Source organism: Vombatus ursinus, unplaced genomic scaffold (assembly GCF_900497805.2).
Source record: "Vombatus ursinus unplaced genomic scaffold, bare-nosed wombat genome assembly UNPS02014812.1, whole genome shotgun sequence".
NCBI lineage: Eukaryota > Metazoa > Chordata > Mammalia > Diprotodontia > Vombatidae > Vombatus > Vombatus ursinus.
Genome location: NW_020954590.1, coordinates 82546162 through 82561792, shown reverse-complemented (window position 1 = coordinate 82561792; position 15631 = coordinate 82546162). Strand labels below are relative to the sequence as shown.

General features: G+C 39.9%; 1 pseudogene; it reads left to right on the top strand.

The window, feature by feature from the left end:
* The first annotated feature begins 15097 nt into the window (after positions 1 to 15097).
* On the top strand, positions 15098 to 15427 carry LOC114054007 (annotated as a pseudogene).
* The last annotated feature ends 204 nt before the right edge of the window (positions 15428 to 15631 follow it).

Genomic DNA, 15631 nt, shown 5'->3' with positions numbered 1-15631 from the left:
TGATCTTGTTTGAGATGAGGAGAAGGGAGGAATAGTCTCTCCCCAATGAGGGAAGGAAGCAACAAATGGGAAGGAAACTCACTGGCAATGCTTGTGAAATCCAAAACCGGATTGGTAAGAAAAACATCATAAATTATGGATCCCCTGGAGCCGCCTCCAGCCTGTCATGTGCATGATCTGTCTCCATTGTACTTTTCTGTGTGGGAGAAACTGTTGTAAACTAAACCGAGGCTGAGCTTGTGCCTAGGATCTCTCACTGCCTGCTGCTGCTCCCATAGACCCTTGCCTTCCAGCACAAACACCCCCATTGGAAACCAAATGTTTCATGTGATTGATAGCGGACCCAGTGGGCAGGCACAGGCTCTTGAAGGCGAATGCAGGGGAGAGGAGCTCTGAGCTGAGCCTGGGCCACTGGAGCTTAGCACTGGTGGAAGCGCCAGCTGCAAGGACAGGGACGCACAGTCTCCCCGGAGCACAAGGCTCTCTATTGTTCCCTGAGTACACTAGTTTAAAAGACAAACAGATTAGCCCAGAGAGGCTGGGAGGAGGGGGAGGAGGAGCTCAGAGGTTGCAGCAGTCGGTGTCAGCGGGAGCACTGTACTTTGTGACATGAGGAGAATCAGGGCTCAGAAATTGCCTGAAGGATCTTATCCCTGGGTGTGGAGGGGGTGGGAGGGAGGATGAAAGGATGAGAAATTCAGAAAGAAAAAAAGAGAGAGAGAGAAGGAAAAAGGGGGAGGGAGGGGAGGGTTGGGGAGGGGAGGGAGTAAATGGTTATTTGGATTTGGGTTTGGTTTGACCAGCTTCTCCTCAGACCGGAACATCTATGATTTCATCAGTGTGGGCACACACTTTGCCTGACCCAGATGGCAACCCTTCTGCTCCTTAGACATTCTTAATCATGAGTCACCACAGCCAAAACATGTCTCATACTGGGAGACAGTGTGAAGCGGCAAACAGCGATCTGGACTTAGAGTCAGGAGGGCTAGGTTTGAATGCTGCTTGGGGATACAGAGGAAAGAGCATTGGCTCTGAATTCTTGAGTCTCCCCTCTGACATTTAAGAACTGTGGGACTTTGAACAAGTCACTTAACCTTCCTAGGTCTCAGTTTCCTCTTCATTGGCAAAAATGAAGACATTGGATTTGATGGGCCTGGAGGTACCTACTAGCTCTACAATCTATGGTAGTATTCCTTCTAGTGTCTTGGACAAGTCACTAAACCTCTAACAACTTCAGTTTTCCCAATTAGAAAATAGCAATGGTGACATTTGTACTACCTGACTCTGAGAGTTGCTGTGAAGAAAGCACTTTGCAAAGCATAATATGCTAGTTAACTGTGTGAGTTATTATTATTAATACTTGGTGGCCTTTAATTAATCATGAGATCATAGACTTCTAGCTGAAAGAGACCGTGGATGTCTAGTCCACTGCCCTACATCAATTGAGCTGGTCTGGTCTTTGTTGTGAGAATCAAATGAGATAATAATTGTAAAATGTTTAATGCAGTGCCTGGCACCTAGTAAGTGCTATATAGATGTTAGTTATGATGAGGAAGAGGAGGAGGCAGTGGAGAAGGAGGAGGATAAATGGTTTGTTGATGAGTTCTGAGTTAATGAAAATCTGTTCATCGATGACATAGGAGTCCTGGAGAACCTGGACTAATTTCTAGAATGTAGTGATGAGGCATCTGGAGGGAGACATCTTATTTCCTATTTCCTTAATGGTACATCACAAAATCTCTCTTGGGATCACAGATCTGGAATTAGAAGGGATCTCACAGCTCATCTGGTCTAACCTCTTCATTCTTCAGGTAAAAAAACTGAGACCCTGGGAGGTTAAATGATTTGTCTAAGGTCATGCAAGTAGTATCAGAGGTTAAATTTGAACTCAGATCCTCTGACTTAAGCCAGAATCTTTACTTTGTACCATGTTGCCTCAAAGTTGAAAAAGGCTTCAAACCATCTAATCCAGACTATACGTGAATAGGCATTGCCACTATGGCCTTCCCAACCAACGGTCATCTAGCCTCTGCTTGAAGACTGCTGGTGAAAGGGGACCCACTTCCTCCCAAGATAGCCCATTTCATTTTTGGAATGCTCTAATTGTTAAGAAACTTAACTTTACATTAAGCCTAAACATGAAACTTCTACCCATTGTTTCTAGTTCTACCCTTACTGGCCTTGAGGCAATACAGTGAACTGGGGAAGCACAGTAGCTACAGAAGTTCAGCCCAAATAAAAATAATTGCTTCTGTTTATATGGTGCTTTTTCCATTTATAAATCACCTTCCTAAAAGAAGTTGTTAATATTCCCATTTTGTAGGTGAGGAAACTGAGACTGATGGATAAATGATTTGTTACTTGCACAGTTATTAAATGTTGAGCCTAGACCAAAGCCAGCACAAAAACCATCTAAATCACACAGGTTTTCTGACCCCAAAGGCAGTGCTCTTCCTACGACATCACCCTGCCTTTTTAAAATTAGTTCAAAGGGACAACACATTAGGATACACTATCTACGCGCTAGAATGAAGTGCAAGATGGAGGGAGCCAACCTGAGCACTTAAGACTTCCATTTTTTAGCCTTCTTCAGTGAATAAGAGTTTGTTAAAGTTGAAGTTAGGTCTTCCATCTGTGTCAGCTTTCCTCCCCTAGCATGACAGATGCAGAGAGGAAGAAGTCTAGGCTAAATGCTCTAGGGAGGAGTTGGGGGAGGCAGAGCTCAAGGAGATAGGGAAGCCACCCAAGGGACTTGAAGAAGATGGAGCTGTTTTCCTTCTGTTAATTCTGGGGCAACCAGAGTCTTATCAGTCCATGAAATGTAGGGTGACAGAAAAACCTAGTTTGCTCTTTATTTTTTATTTGGAGTAGATGTGCTCTGACCTCTACCATTATTCTTACTGTTGAAACTTCAGATCTGAACTCTTATTTAAAGGACAAAAATAAAAGAAGAAACAACACTTTTCCTGATGCTCCCTGCCCATGCCCATTCCTTCCCCCTTCCAGTTTTCTTGGCAATAAGTCAACCTCTCATCCTAAGGTGGACAGAGCCCTTGCAGCAGATTCAGTTTGCTTGGTGCCAAATTGACCTGCTGTTGTCTCTCTTTTAGTTACTGTAACCAATACCACATCAACGATGAGTTATGAGATTAAAGTAACAGAAAAAAAAAATGTACTCATTCTGCAGATGTTGTCTGGCACAGGCTGCTTCTGTAAAGCCTGTGTGGGGCAGATCTATTATTTATTTATTTATTTTTGGGCAGACAAACAGCCTCTCATTTGTTCTTGGCAATTTTCTATCTTTCTTCTTTTTAATGAAGGGTCAATTATAGGACTAAAAAAAATAGGGAACTTTATCTGGCAAGAACATGATTACTGAAATGAATGGGAAAGTGGGACTTTCTCACAGGGGCAAGGAAAAGAAAAAATCCAAATCAAGTTTGACTTGTGAGTTAGACCAAAGCACTAGAGAAAAATTGAGGGGTTGGGGGAGGGGGAATGGGTAATATCTTCATAAATTTCTGTTCCAGGAAGTCACTCCCAGTAGGGGGTGGAGATAGGAAGGGGATGTGAGAGACAGATGAGCAGAAACAGAGAGGCACACAGAGGCAGAGGCATCCCTTAAGGAGGAAGGGGGGGGGGTCACCTTACTTTCATTGCTTTGAGATTTATTTTTGTGTGTATGGAAGGGATTGTGGGAGGTGGGGAGAAGGGGATAGAGAGTGAACGTGTGCATGTGTGGGTAACATACTGTCAGCTGTTCAGTGCAGTAACAGCTGGTACCTGTAGACCAAAGTACAGTGTACATTAGCAACATCATTATTTAGCATTACAGCATTAAAAAGATAATTACTAGTTAGTGAAACAGGATAGATAGAACCGACGCTGCAGATCCCTTGGCTTCTACTCTCTGGCTACCAGGGTAATTTAAAAATGTTTATAGAGCTTCCACACCTGTTACATACAGAACCACTTAGTTTAGAATTTTCAGAGTAGCCCATTCTCTGAAGGACTCACAGGAGAAAAGACAAGAAGTCCGTGTACAAGGTAACTGTGCACAGATGATCCTGGTTGAAGAAAATATAGTTACAAGTAATGCCTCTAAGGCCACCATGGCCTCTCTTATTTCGTCACACCAAGGAGGCAGTGTGGAGCAGTGCATTTGGTATCAGAGAATTTGGTCTGCTACTTACTACCTTGTGTGACCTTAGGCAAGTCTCAACCTTCCTGGGCCTCAGTTTCCTTATCTAAGGTACTGGACTAGATGACCTCAAAGGTCTCTTCTAAGTCTATTATCTTTTTCTTTCCTATTAATATCCTTTCTCTCGTCCCTCTAGGGTCTTGGAAACTAGTAAACTAATTCATCCTTAGCTTTTTTCAAGATTCATCTGGGTAACATCTCCTAGGGAAAGTCTTTCCTTATCTCCCTACTTAAGAGTGAGTGTCCTGTTAAAATTATATTGTGTTTACTTATCTGCTTATATGTCGTATTTCCCAATCCCACCATGAAGTAGAATGTAAGCTCCTTGAGGGCAAGAAATATTTATGTATTGTTTTTTGTATCTCTAGAGTCTGGCACATGTCTCTCATAGAGCAACTGTTTAATAAATGCTTGCTAAATTGAGCTGAATAGCATGATGCTTTCTCTCTCATCTCTACTAGCTAGAGCAAATATACAAGGGATATCATTCTCATCATGTGTTTTAGATAAAATTGGTGGGGCTCAGTGGAGCTCTGCATCTTAAACTTGACTATCTCCTACTTGGTTCTGAGCACCAGTAACACCAGAATCATGTTCAGCCTCTGACTTCTCACCTGTGAGACTGATAATTATACCCTCACCGGTATACCCTATATCAGGAAAAGTAAATTTTTATCAGTTGTATCAGTGCTAAGGGGTTTGATGCACAGGAGAGGGCAGAGAGCTCGTGCTGGTTTTTTATAATAAAGTAAATGCTACAATAAATGTATTTTCTGAATAATAATGAATAGTATTTCATAGACTCATACAAATTTAAGGATTGAAGGAAGTGTAGAGATAATCTAACTCAACCTCCTCATTTTACAGGAAAGTAGGGATCAAAACTCAGAAAGGCTGTGAGTTCCTCAAGGTCACGCAGCTACTAAAAGGTAGAATTGGTAGTAGAAACCATATTTCCTAATTCCCTAATCCAGATCTTTTCCCATTGAACCTTGACTAGTATGCAGATATGCAACTGTGTTTTGCAACTGTGTCCATGTTAAACAGATTATACTCTCACATATGGTTGTCTAGAGGTGCTATCTAGATAAAGCAGGAGATGTAGGACTCTAAAGCAGCTTTAAGATCAACAATTCAACTCAATAATCATTTAACAAATGCCTACTACCTGCAAGGCACTGTAAGAGGCACTAAGGATACAAAGACAAATTAAAAATCAGTCCATGCCTTACAGGAGCTTATAGCCTCACTTTAGGACTCTTGAAGTCACTTGTTTTGTTCTATAGTCTAGAAAGCCAGAGAGCCTTTCCATTAATCAGTATAAATGTCTCCAACCAGTACCATCAGATTATATTAGTCAGTTTTGCCAAAAATGAATTGTTTAATAATATTTGAGAAGGAAGGAAGCAATTAAGTGCCTATTATGTGCCAATTCTATAAAGACCTACAATATCTTCTAGAAATAACACCAAAAAAGATGTCACATTCATCATATGGGGTTAGAATGCTAAAGTGGGAAATAAATCAAAAGATAATTGGAATAACAGCCTTGGAGTACAAAATGAAGCAGGACAGAGAATAACAGAGTTTTATCAAGATAACTTACTGTCATCATAAACACTCTTTTTCAACAATCCAAAGAGCAACTCAACACACGGACATCACCAAATAGTTAATATTGAAATCAGTTTGACTATATACTTATGGCCAAAGGTGGAGAAACTCTATACTGTCAGTTAAAAGGGGACTTGGAGCTGACTGTATGAGCTTCTTGTTGCAAAGTTCAGACTTAAACTGAAGAAAGTAAGGGAAACCATCAGACCATATAGGTATGACTTAAATAACATCCCTTATGAATATGAAGTAGGGGTGAAGAATAGATTTAAGGGATTCGATCTGGCAGATAAAGTGCCTGAAGAACTATGGACAGAGGTTCACAATATTGTACAGAAGGCAGCAACAAAAAAGAAGAGCAAGAAAGCAAAATGACTATCTGATGAGACTGCTAATAGCTGAGTAAAGAAGGAAATCAAAAGGGAAAGGAGAAAGGGAAAGATATAACCAACTGAATAAAAAATTCCAGAGAAAAGCAAGGAGAGATAAAAAGGTTTTCTTAAATGAGCAATGCAAAGAAATGGAAGAAAATAATAAAATGGGAAAGACAAGAAATCTCTTCAAGAAAATTAGAGATATTAAGGGAAAATTTCATGCAAAAATGGGCATGATTAAAGACCAAAATGGTAGGGATTTAACAGAAGCAGAAGAGATTAAGAAGAGGTAGCAAAAACACACAAAAGAACTATACAAGAAAGATCTACATAGTGGTATGCTTACTGTTCTAGAGCCAGACAGCCTGGAGAGTGAAGGCAAATGGGCCTTAGGAAGCATTGCTAACAATAAGACTAGTAGAAGTGATGCAATTCCAGCTGAGCTATTTAAAACCCTAAAAAATGATTCTGTTAAAGTGATGCAATCAATATGCCAGCAAATTTAGAAAACACAACAGTGGCCACTGGATTGGAAAAGATCAGTTTACATCACAGCTAAACATTCCAATTACCAAACAATTGTACTCATTTCAGATGCCAGCAATGTTATGCTTGAAGTTGGGCAAGCTAGGCTTCAGCAATATGTGACCTGAGAATTACCAGAAGAGCAGGCTGGTTTTCAAAGAGGCAGAGGAACTACAGACCAAATTGCCAACATTCACTGGATTATGGAGAAAGCAAGGGAGTTCCAAAAAAACATTTACTTCTTCTTCATTGATTACACTAAAGCCTTTGACTGTGTGGATCACATCAAAATGTGCCACATTTGTCCTCAAAGAGATAGGAGTACCAGATCATCTTATTTGTTTCCTAGGAACCTGTAGGTGGGCCAAGAAGTAACAGTTAGAACTGAACATGGAAAAACTGATTGGTTTAAGATCAGTAAAGAAGTACAACAAAGCTGTATATTGTCACCTTATCTCTTTAACTTATATACACAGTATATCATGAGAAATGCCAGGGTGGATGAATCAAAAGCTGAAATTAAGGTTACCAGGAGAAATATCAGCAATCTCAGATATACATATGATACCACTCTGATGGCAGAAAGTAAAGAGGAATTAAGAAGTCTCTTAATGAGGGTGAAAGAAGAAAGTATAAAAGCTGGCTTGAAGCTTAACATAAAAAAAACTAAGAATAGCACCTGGTCCCATCACTTCCTGGTAAATAGAGGTGGAAGAAGTGGAAGCAGTGTCAGATTTTTTATTCTTGGGCTCAAAGATCACTGCAAACATCGACTGCAACCGTGAAATCAAAAGATGCTTGCTTCTTGGAAGGAAAGCTATGGCAAATCTAGACAGCATACTAAAAAGCACAGATATCACCTTGCTGACTATATAGTCAAAGCTATGGTTTTTCCAGTAGCAATATGTGGCTGTGAGAGTTGGACTATAAGGAAAGCTGAGTGCCGCAGAATTGACGCTTTTGAATTGTGGTTCTGGAGAAGACATTTGAGAGTCCCTTGGATAGCAAGGAGGTCAAATCAGTCAATACTTAAAGAAATTAATTCATGCTATTCACTGGAAGGGTAAATACTAAAGCTGAAGTTTAAATACTTTGGCCACATAATGAGAAGGTGGGAAAAGACCTTGGGGTTGGGAAAGATCGAAGGCAAAAGGAAAAGGAGATGGCATAGGATGAAACAGATAGATGGATAGATAGATAAACAGACAGATAGATAGAGAGTATCATGAAACAATGAACATGAACTTGGTTAGACTGAGAAAAGTGGAGGATAGAAGGGCCTGGTGTGCTATGGTCCATGGGGTCACAAAGAGTCAGACATAACTGTACAACAAACAACATGTACCAGGCATTGTGCTAAGTGCTTTACAAATATTGTATCTCATTTGATCCTCAAAATAACCCAGTGAAGTAGGTGCTGTTATATCCCAGTTTTATAGATGAGGAAACTGAGGCAGATAAGAGTTAAGTGCCTTGCCCAGGATCACTCAGGTTTTTCTGACTTTAGTCCCAGTGCTCTATCTACTATGCCTCCTTTCCCCTAACTCCCCTCCAAAAAACCCACTGAGTAAGCCCACTGAAAAGTGTTAAGCTTATCTGAGTTGTTTGAGGAGTGTGACAAATCACTTCTGAGAAACTTGAATTTATACAGAGAATTCACCCAAAATACATTCTTGAGTCTTAAGGGAACACATTTTCTACCTATCTGATCAATATAACCTGATTAGGAAATTGACAATGTGCTTATATACCATGTTTTCCTTTCCTTTCCTTCTCAAAGTCATCTGAACATTTAAATTGCCTTGTTTAAATATAAAGAATGGAACATTCTACCCAAACATTTTTATTCTTTTCTAAAAACTATTTTTCTTAAAGGGATGCCTCAAAAGGAAATAGCAAAACATTGCTTCTTTGAACATCAGTAGGGGCCAAATGTAGCTACAAATCCAGTGACCCGTTCTTCCTTCTGTTTTCTAAATCCTGGATCAACCCAGAACTAGCAACCACCCAAGGGAAACAAGAATTTCAAAAGATGAAACAGTAACCATTTTCTTCTTTATATTACTTGGTCTCTTGGAAGAAAAAAAAAGTGGGGATGGGGAGGAGAGAGAAAACATGAGTCCAAGATCTCTCCAGACAGTAAGATGACTGCTTTTTGTTAAAAGGAAAATGTCATTCTTATCCTTTCTGCTCTCAGACAAACCTAGACGTATTAAAAAGGAAATGCAAAAAGGTTTCCATTAGGGCTAACTTTCTATTCATGAGTAGTAGGCTTCCCTTCAGAGTCTTTAAGTTTCTCCTGGTTTCCTTCCGGCAGAGACCATGGATGGTCTGTAGGAAAATTCAGGAATGCTATTCATATAGAACAAAAAACAACCACCTTAAAAAAAATTTCCTGAAATGTATGAATGTCCTTGGTTTCGCATGATGCTATAATTCATGCACTAAAGGAGGGTGAAAATTGTCATTTCCTGGCCCTTCTGATTGTGGTTTTTCCAGGGAGGAGAGCGTTCTGACTAATCAATTTTGCTTTTTCTACTTTGAGTCCCCTGTGCTGCTAAAGAAGGGAGAATTGAGTCTGGAGGGGGAGGGGAAGGGGAAGAAGGTGGTTCAAAGAGGAAACAACAGCCTTGCAGAGATCACAGAGTTGCTTTTGGTATCAATCATGTCTCCTTATTGTGAGAGTTAAAAACAACAACCAGAACCACCTACATAAACCGGCACTGATACACGTGGCTGCTTGTGACTTAAAGCATAAATAAGGCATAAGCTGCCTTTCCATCTGATAGACGTTTCATATTAAAGAGCAAGCTGTGATTTCAGACAGAGGCCTTTAGGAGCCCAGAATTCTATTCTGAAAACGCCAGTGACATTGATGATAAATTTTCTTGGATTTTTCTTCTGCATAAATTGATTTCGTTTGGTGCCTTCCTGTCCCTTGTATTTAGAGGCCATAGCCAAATCTCTCTTAATATGTGCTTTGGAGGATTCATAATATAGCTTATGGATGCCAGTCCGGAGTATGGGGTTATTCTAGCTGAGATAAAATGGACCTCCAATTTAAATCACTCCAAATGTTGTACACTTTGTATTTATGGAAGTATTGCCTGGATATCTTCTCATCTCTACTTCCTAGCTTTCCTGGCTTCCTTCAAGTCTCAGCTAAAATCTTACCCTCTGCAAGAAGCCTTTCCTAATCCTTAATCTTAATGCTAGTGCCTTCCCTCTATTGATTATCTCCAATTAATCCTAGATATATTTTATTTGTACCTGGTTGTTTACATGTTGTCTCCAAAATTAAACTGTGAAGTCCTAGAGAGTAGGGTCTGGTTTCTTTTTTGTTGTTGTTTGGTTTTTACCCTTTTTTTGTATCCCTAATACTTAGCACAGTGCTTGGCACATAGTAGGTACTCAATAAATTTTGGCTGAGTAATTTTTCCTATATATTCATATGTGTATATGTTGTTTCCCCTGATAGAATATAAGCTTCCTGAAAGCAAGAACTGTTTTGTTTTTGTCTTCATACCCTTATCATTTATCACGGCAAATATGAAAGTGCTTAATAAATTCTTACTGATTGATAAAAAAATAATGATCACTTTTTATTTTTTGTCAATGATGAAGTTACTTCTAGGACTAGCCTTGAAATAAGATTGCCCAAAACATGAATGAATTGCTGATGGAAAACAATATGGAGGGTCAATGTGGTAAGGTGAAAAGATCTCTGGGGTAGAATCAGAAGACCAGTATTTAAGTCTTGGTATCTTCACTTACTAGCTATGTAAGCTTGGACAAGTCAAGTAACTTCTCACAGCCAGTTTTCCTATTTGTAAAATGAGGATACTGATATGCCAACAATTTCATAAGATTGATATGAAATAATGTATCTAAACTAACTGCAAAGCTTTGTATAAATGTAAGTTTTTCAAAAAAAAAATCTTTTCCTTTCTTTGAGACACACTTCTCAAAATTGCAGCATCATCCTCTCTTTGTCTTCAAACCAGAAGGAGAATCATATAAAGGGTGCTAACAAGCATCAGGCTGTAACAGTAAACTAAGGGGGGGGGAAATACATTTCTCCATGGGATCTTGAATCCTGATACCCCCAGAGACAAAGTTCTAAGACTCTTTCTCTGGGGAACGACTCTGCTGGGAATTAATTCGAGGAACAAACTTCCTGAATGGGCGTCACTAATTCCAGTGGGGAATCAACCCCAGAGATTTTAGGAAGAATTTTAAGGAGGTTCATGATTTCTTGCCTTCCTCTATGACTACTGTAGTTACACATGCCCAATTTGTGGACATATTGCACCTACAATGGCACTTGGACACAATAAAAAAAAAAGGAATCAAGTCCCCTTGTTTTCTAGGAAAGATACAAGTAAAACTTTCATCCACCCTGGGTGAAGGGTAATACCTGACACAAATGTGTCAAGCAGCAGAAGGACAATTAATGGGACATTTTCAAATCCAAACCAAGACTAACTGGGTTGTTTGCTTCAGAGCCTTCTTCATCAATTTTGAGTTATTCAGGTGATCCTTTAATTTACCTGGAAGCATTAGAGGAATCGTGTCAAAAATTTTGTAGAAGAATTAAGCTCGCAAAGTGATAAGTTACAAAGCTCAGCAAGCTTATTAGAGGGGAAAATTGAAAAGGTTGCTGCCAATTATTAATAAGGCAGATGAGCTTGAGATGAGGATAGAAGCAAGTGGACTAAAAGAAACAGATCCAAAAAATTCAGAATGTAAGATGCTAGAGGGGACAGACCGTGCATAAATTACCTTTAAGAGTTCTTAGTTGAGTACCAAAAGCTCCTAACAGTTTGGTGTAATGAAGAACTCCACTTAGGAGTCAGAGAATCATAGCATCTCAGATTTGGAAGGGATCTTAGAGGTTATCTAGTCAAATCCCTATCTGAACAGCCAGCCCCTCCATCTACAATATCCCCACGATGTCCCTGACCATCTTCCATTTGTTGCTGCGTCAGGAGAAGCAGTTTTACGTAGGTGGGCTGGTTTCCCTTTACAGGGACCAAGAGACTGTTCTCAGGATTGTCATTGGTTTGACTTCCTTGTTACCTAAAGCCTAAAAAGGCAGCTGGTGTTAGAGGTTTTAGTGGAATTCCCCCTGCCCAGTGCAAAATGGTTGAGCATGGGCCTCGGAATGCCCTGTGGGTCGGAAATGCTTTTCTGACCTAACTCTGCTTGTTGCTGTGCTGAAAATAGCCCAGAATTTTTGTTTCATAATCCCCACCCCAACCCTATTCTTCATCCTCATCATGACTTCTATTTATTTCACCCCTCAGTCCTCTTCCAGGCCATCAGCCATACACTGGCTACACTTTCCTCCCTTTTCTGTCTCAAGCGTTGGTGAAACAACTCAGTTGTTTTTCAGATATGTTTGACTCTTTGTGACCCCATTTGGGGTTTTCTTGGCAAAGGCACTGGAGTGGTTTGCCATTTTCCTTCTCTGGCTCATTTTACAGGAGAGGAAACTGAGGCAAATAGGGTTAAGCAACTTGCCCAGAGTCACACAACTAGTACATATCTGAGGCTAGATTTTAACTCAGGTCTTCCTGACTCCAGACCCAAAGCTCTATCCACTGCACCACCTACCTGCCCTATAGGGGCACTCTGCACTTCACTCTACACTCTCCTTCACCTTCAATTTCATTATACCCTTGGTCTAATCATGTCTTGCCAAGCCCCTATCCCAGATTATTCCCACCATTCATCTCCTTTGCTCCTATTCATGTGCTGGTTGATGAAGCTGGAGGAAATGTTTTTTTAAACTGTGCTGACGAGGCCCACTACCAATTTACATTCTCATTCCAACTGTTCCCTCATCAAAGCTAGACATATATTTTCTTCCTTCCTAATTGATTTGTTATCCCACTTTCCATAGTGGCTGTTCCAAAACTTCTCATGTCTCTTCAAGCTTTTTATGATAACCCTTCACCAAACTTTCAACCTCCCTAATAAGGATACTTCACCAAAAAAAAAAAAATGAGATTATCCATGTGGAAATCTCCATTGTCATTTCACAATATTCAGACATCTTCTTCCACTGCCCTCTTTCACTCTGGTCTCAGATGAAAAGACAGCCCTTCTCCTTGTCAAGGCACACCCTTCTCCACACACCCTTGAGTGACTTCTCCAGTAAATTTACTCTTAATATCATCTTCACCCTCTCTTTTATCATCAGTGTCTTCCAATCCACTAGCTCCTTCCCTCCTGCCTACAAATAAGTCCTTCTCCACCATCCTTAAAAAAAAAAAACTTCACTTGCTGTAACCATCCCTGCTAATTATCATCCTATATTTCTTCTGACCTTTATCACTCAACCCCTTGAGAAGGCCTTTTACAATAGGTTCATCCACTTCCTCTTCTCACTCCCTTCTAAACCCTTTGCAGTCTGGTTTCTGACCTCATCAACCCGGATCCTCCTTGACCTCTCTGAAGCATTTAACCCTGTCAATCACTTCCTTCTGCATACCCTCTTCTCTAGGTTTTGGTGACATTTCTGTCTTCTGTTTCTCCCATCTGTTCAATTGCTCCTTCTTCTCAATCTCCTTTGCTGGTTTTCCATCCATGTCATACCCCACTAACTGTGGTTGTCCCCCAGAACTATGTCACAAGACCTCTTCTCTTATTGCTCTAGACTATCTTACTTGGGTAACTCATGAGCATCCATGGGTTCAATTATTATGTCTATGCAGTAATTGCCAGATCTATATATTAGTCCTAGTCTCTCTGCTGAGCTACAATCATGCATCTCCAACTACCTCTTAGACATCACAAACTGATTGTTTTGTAGGCATCTCAAACTCAACGCATCCATAATAGAATTCATTATTTTTCCCTCTTCAGAACTTGTCTCCTTCCTACTTTTCTAGCCATTTTATACTTTAATCCATTCCAAGAACTCTATAATTCAGCTATGCTTACCTATTTGCAAACACTGTCATGTGTCTCCCACCTCCATACCTTTGCACTGTGTTCCCTATGCCTGGGACATTCTATCCATACACCACCATCTCTCAGTTTCTCTATTTCCTTCAAGGCTCAGTTCAAATCTTGCCTTCAATAAGAGACTTTTTCTCCAGCCCTTTACTAATACCTTTCCCTTTCATACTGCCTTCATCTTCTCAGTAAATATCTTCCATGTACTTAGTTATTAAGATGTTATCTTCCCCATTAGAACATATACTCCTTGAGACAGGAACTATTGTGGTTCTTTTGTTTTTCTTTGTTCTGCTTTGTTTCCCTTTCTTTGTATCTCCAGAGCTTAGCAATTAATAGATATTTGTTGACTGACTAATAATCCTTCCTGGGTTCCTTCTGGTGATATCATTTGTTCTTACATGAATCACTAGAAATGAGTATTGGTCATCAGGCTGAACAAGTCTCAAAGTCTTTGGTGCATCCCAGATATTCACTCCAAGATATCACTGAATCTCTTTATTTTTCAAATGAGGCCAACCAATAGCTGCCTTTTTAATTGGAAATTAGGGATGTTTCTTCCATTCCTTTCACTCTTCCTCATAACAGGGAGACCCACCCTAATTTTGTGCATGCATAGTTGTTACTTGTCTCTAGCAGAAACATAATCATAAGACAATATTTGAACACCCTTCATACTTGAAATTGAGAGCTTCTGTTCTCAGTCACTTTGCTGTTGGCCTTTGCTTTTAACTTTCATAAATAACTACTGTGGCATACTGCTGTTTGACTTGCCCGTTTTCTGTGCTGGCCTCTGTCTGTGCAGACTACTGAGTGAACCTCTATTTATAGATGGCTTTACTAACTTTTTCTAGGGCTTAAAAAAAAGCTTATCTGGTATTTTCCCTGAATTTTCTCCCATGTTTGATCTATTTACTCAAAGTTTTTGGTCTGAAATTAGCAAATTTCTGCCATTATGCTCATAAAAATAATAACTCTTCTCAATCCACTGTCTGTAAGAAGGTCTTATACAGGTATCTAACTTCCAGCTATTCACTTTCTCTTTTCTCTAACTAATAGGTCAGACACTATATACTAACATCTTATGTCACTTTTGGTACCTTCTGTCAGGAAACCTGATTTATGGTTCTGATTCTGTATTCTCATTCAATTTAAAGAGAAAGTACATTGGAAAACCAAAGCCTTGTACAAATATAAAGTATCATCAGTGTTACTTTTTGATGATCATTAACAGTCATACTCTATGATGATGATGATGATATGGTGGCTTCTTGCTTCTGGAGGACTATGCCAACAGATATAATATAAGCTCCAGCAAGATGTACCATGCTGGAAAAGTTCAGGGTAGCCTACTTTCTGACATCTTAGCTAGGTGGTGGTAGCAGCTGGAGTTCTCAGAGCCTTACTATGAACCCCAAGGATGACAGAAGAAAAAGACAGCAGCAGGTCAGCCAAGAAGAACGAAGACCCTGTGAACAAGTCTAAGGGTAGGGCTAAAAAGAAATGATCCAAGGGAAATGTTCAAGACAAAGTCAACAATCTGGTTTTGTTCAATGAAGCAACCTATCACAGATTCTACAAGAGGTTCCCAAACACAAATGTATCACCTCAGCAGTTGCCTCAGAGAACATTCCTCCAGGAATTGCTTAGTAAAGGTCTAATCAAGAAAGTTGTCAGTCATAGAGTACAAATGATCTATACCAGAAAAACCCAGGGTGGAGATGCTCCAGCTGGTGGTAAAGCTGCATAAAATGGCTCAGCAAATTTTATGCACATAAAACTATTGAGTTAAAAATAGTTTAGAGTACTAGCCAGCTGGTCAACTAGGTGTCTGTCATCAGTGGATGAGCCAAAGAGTCTCAGCATTAGGATGACCACCAGATGATGAATTTTTCTTAGCCATAGCAACTCATACTAAAGCTGTGACTGGTACTAGTTAAATATTATTAATGCT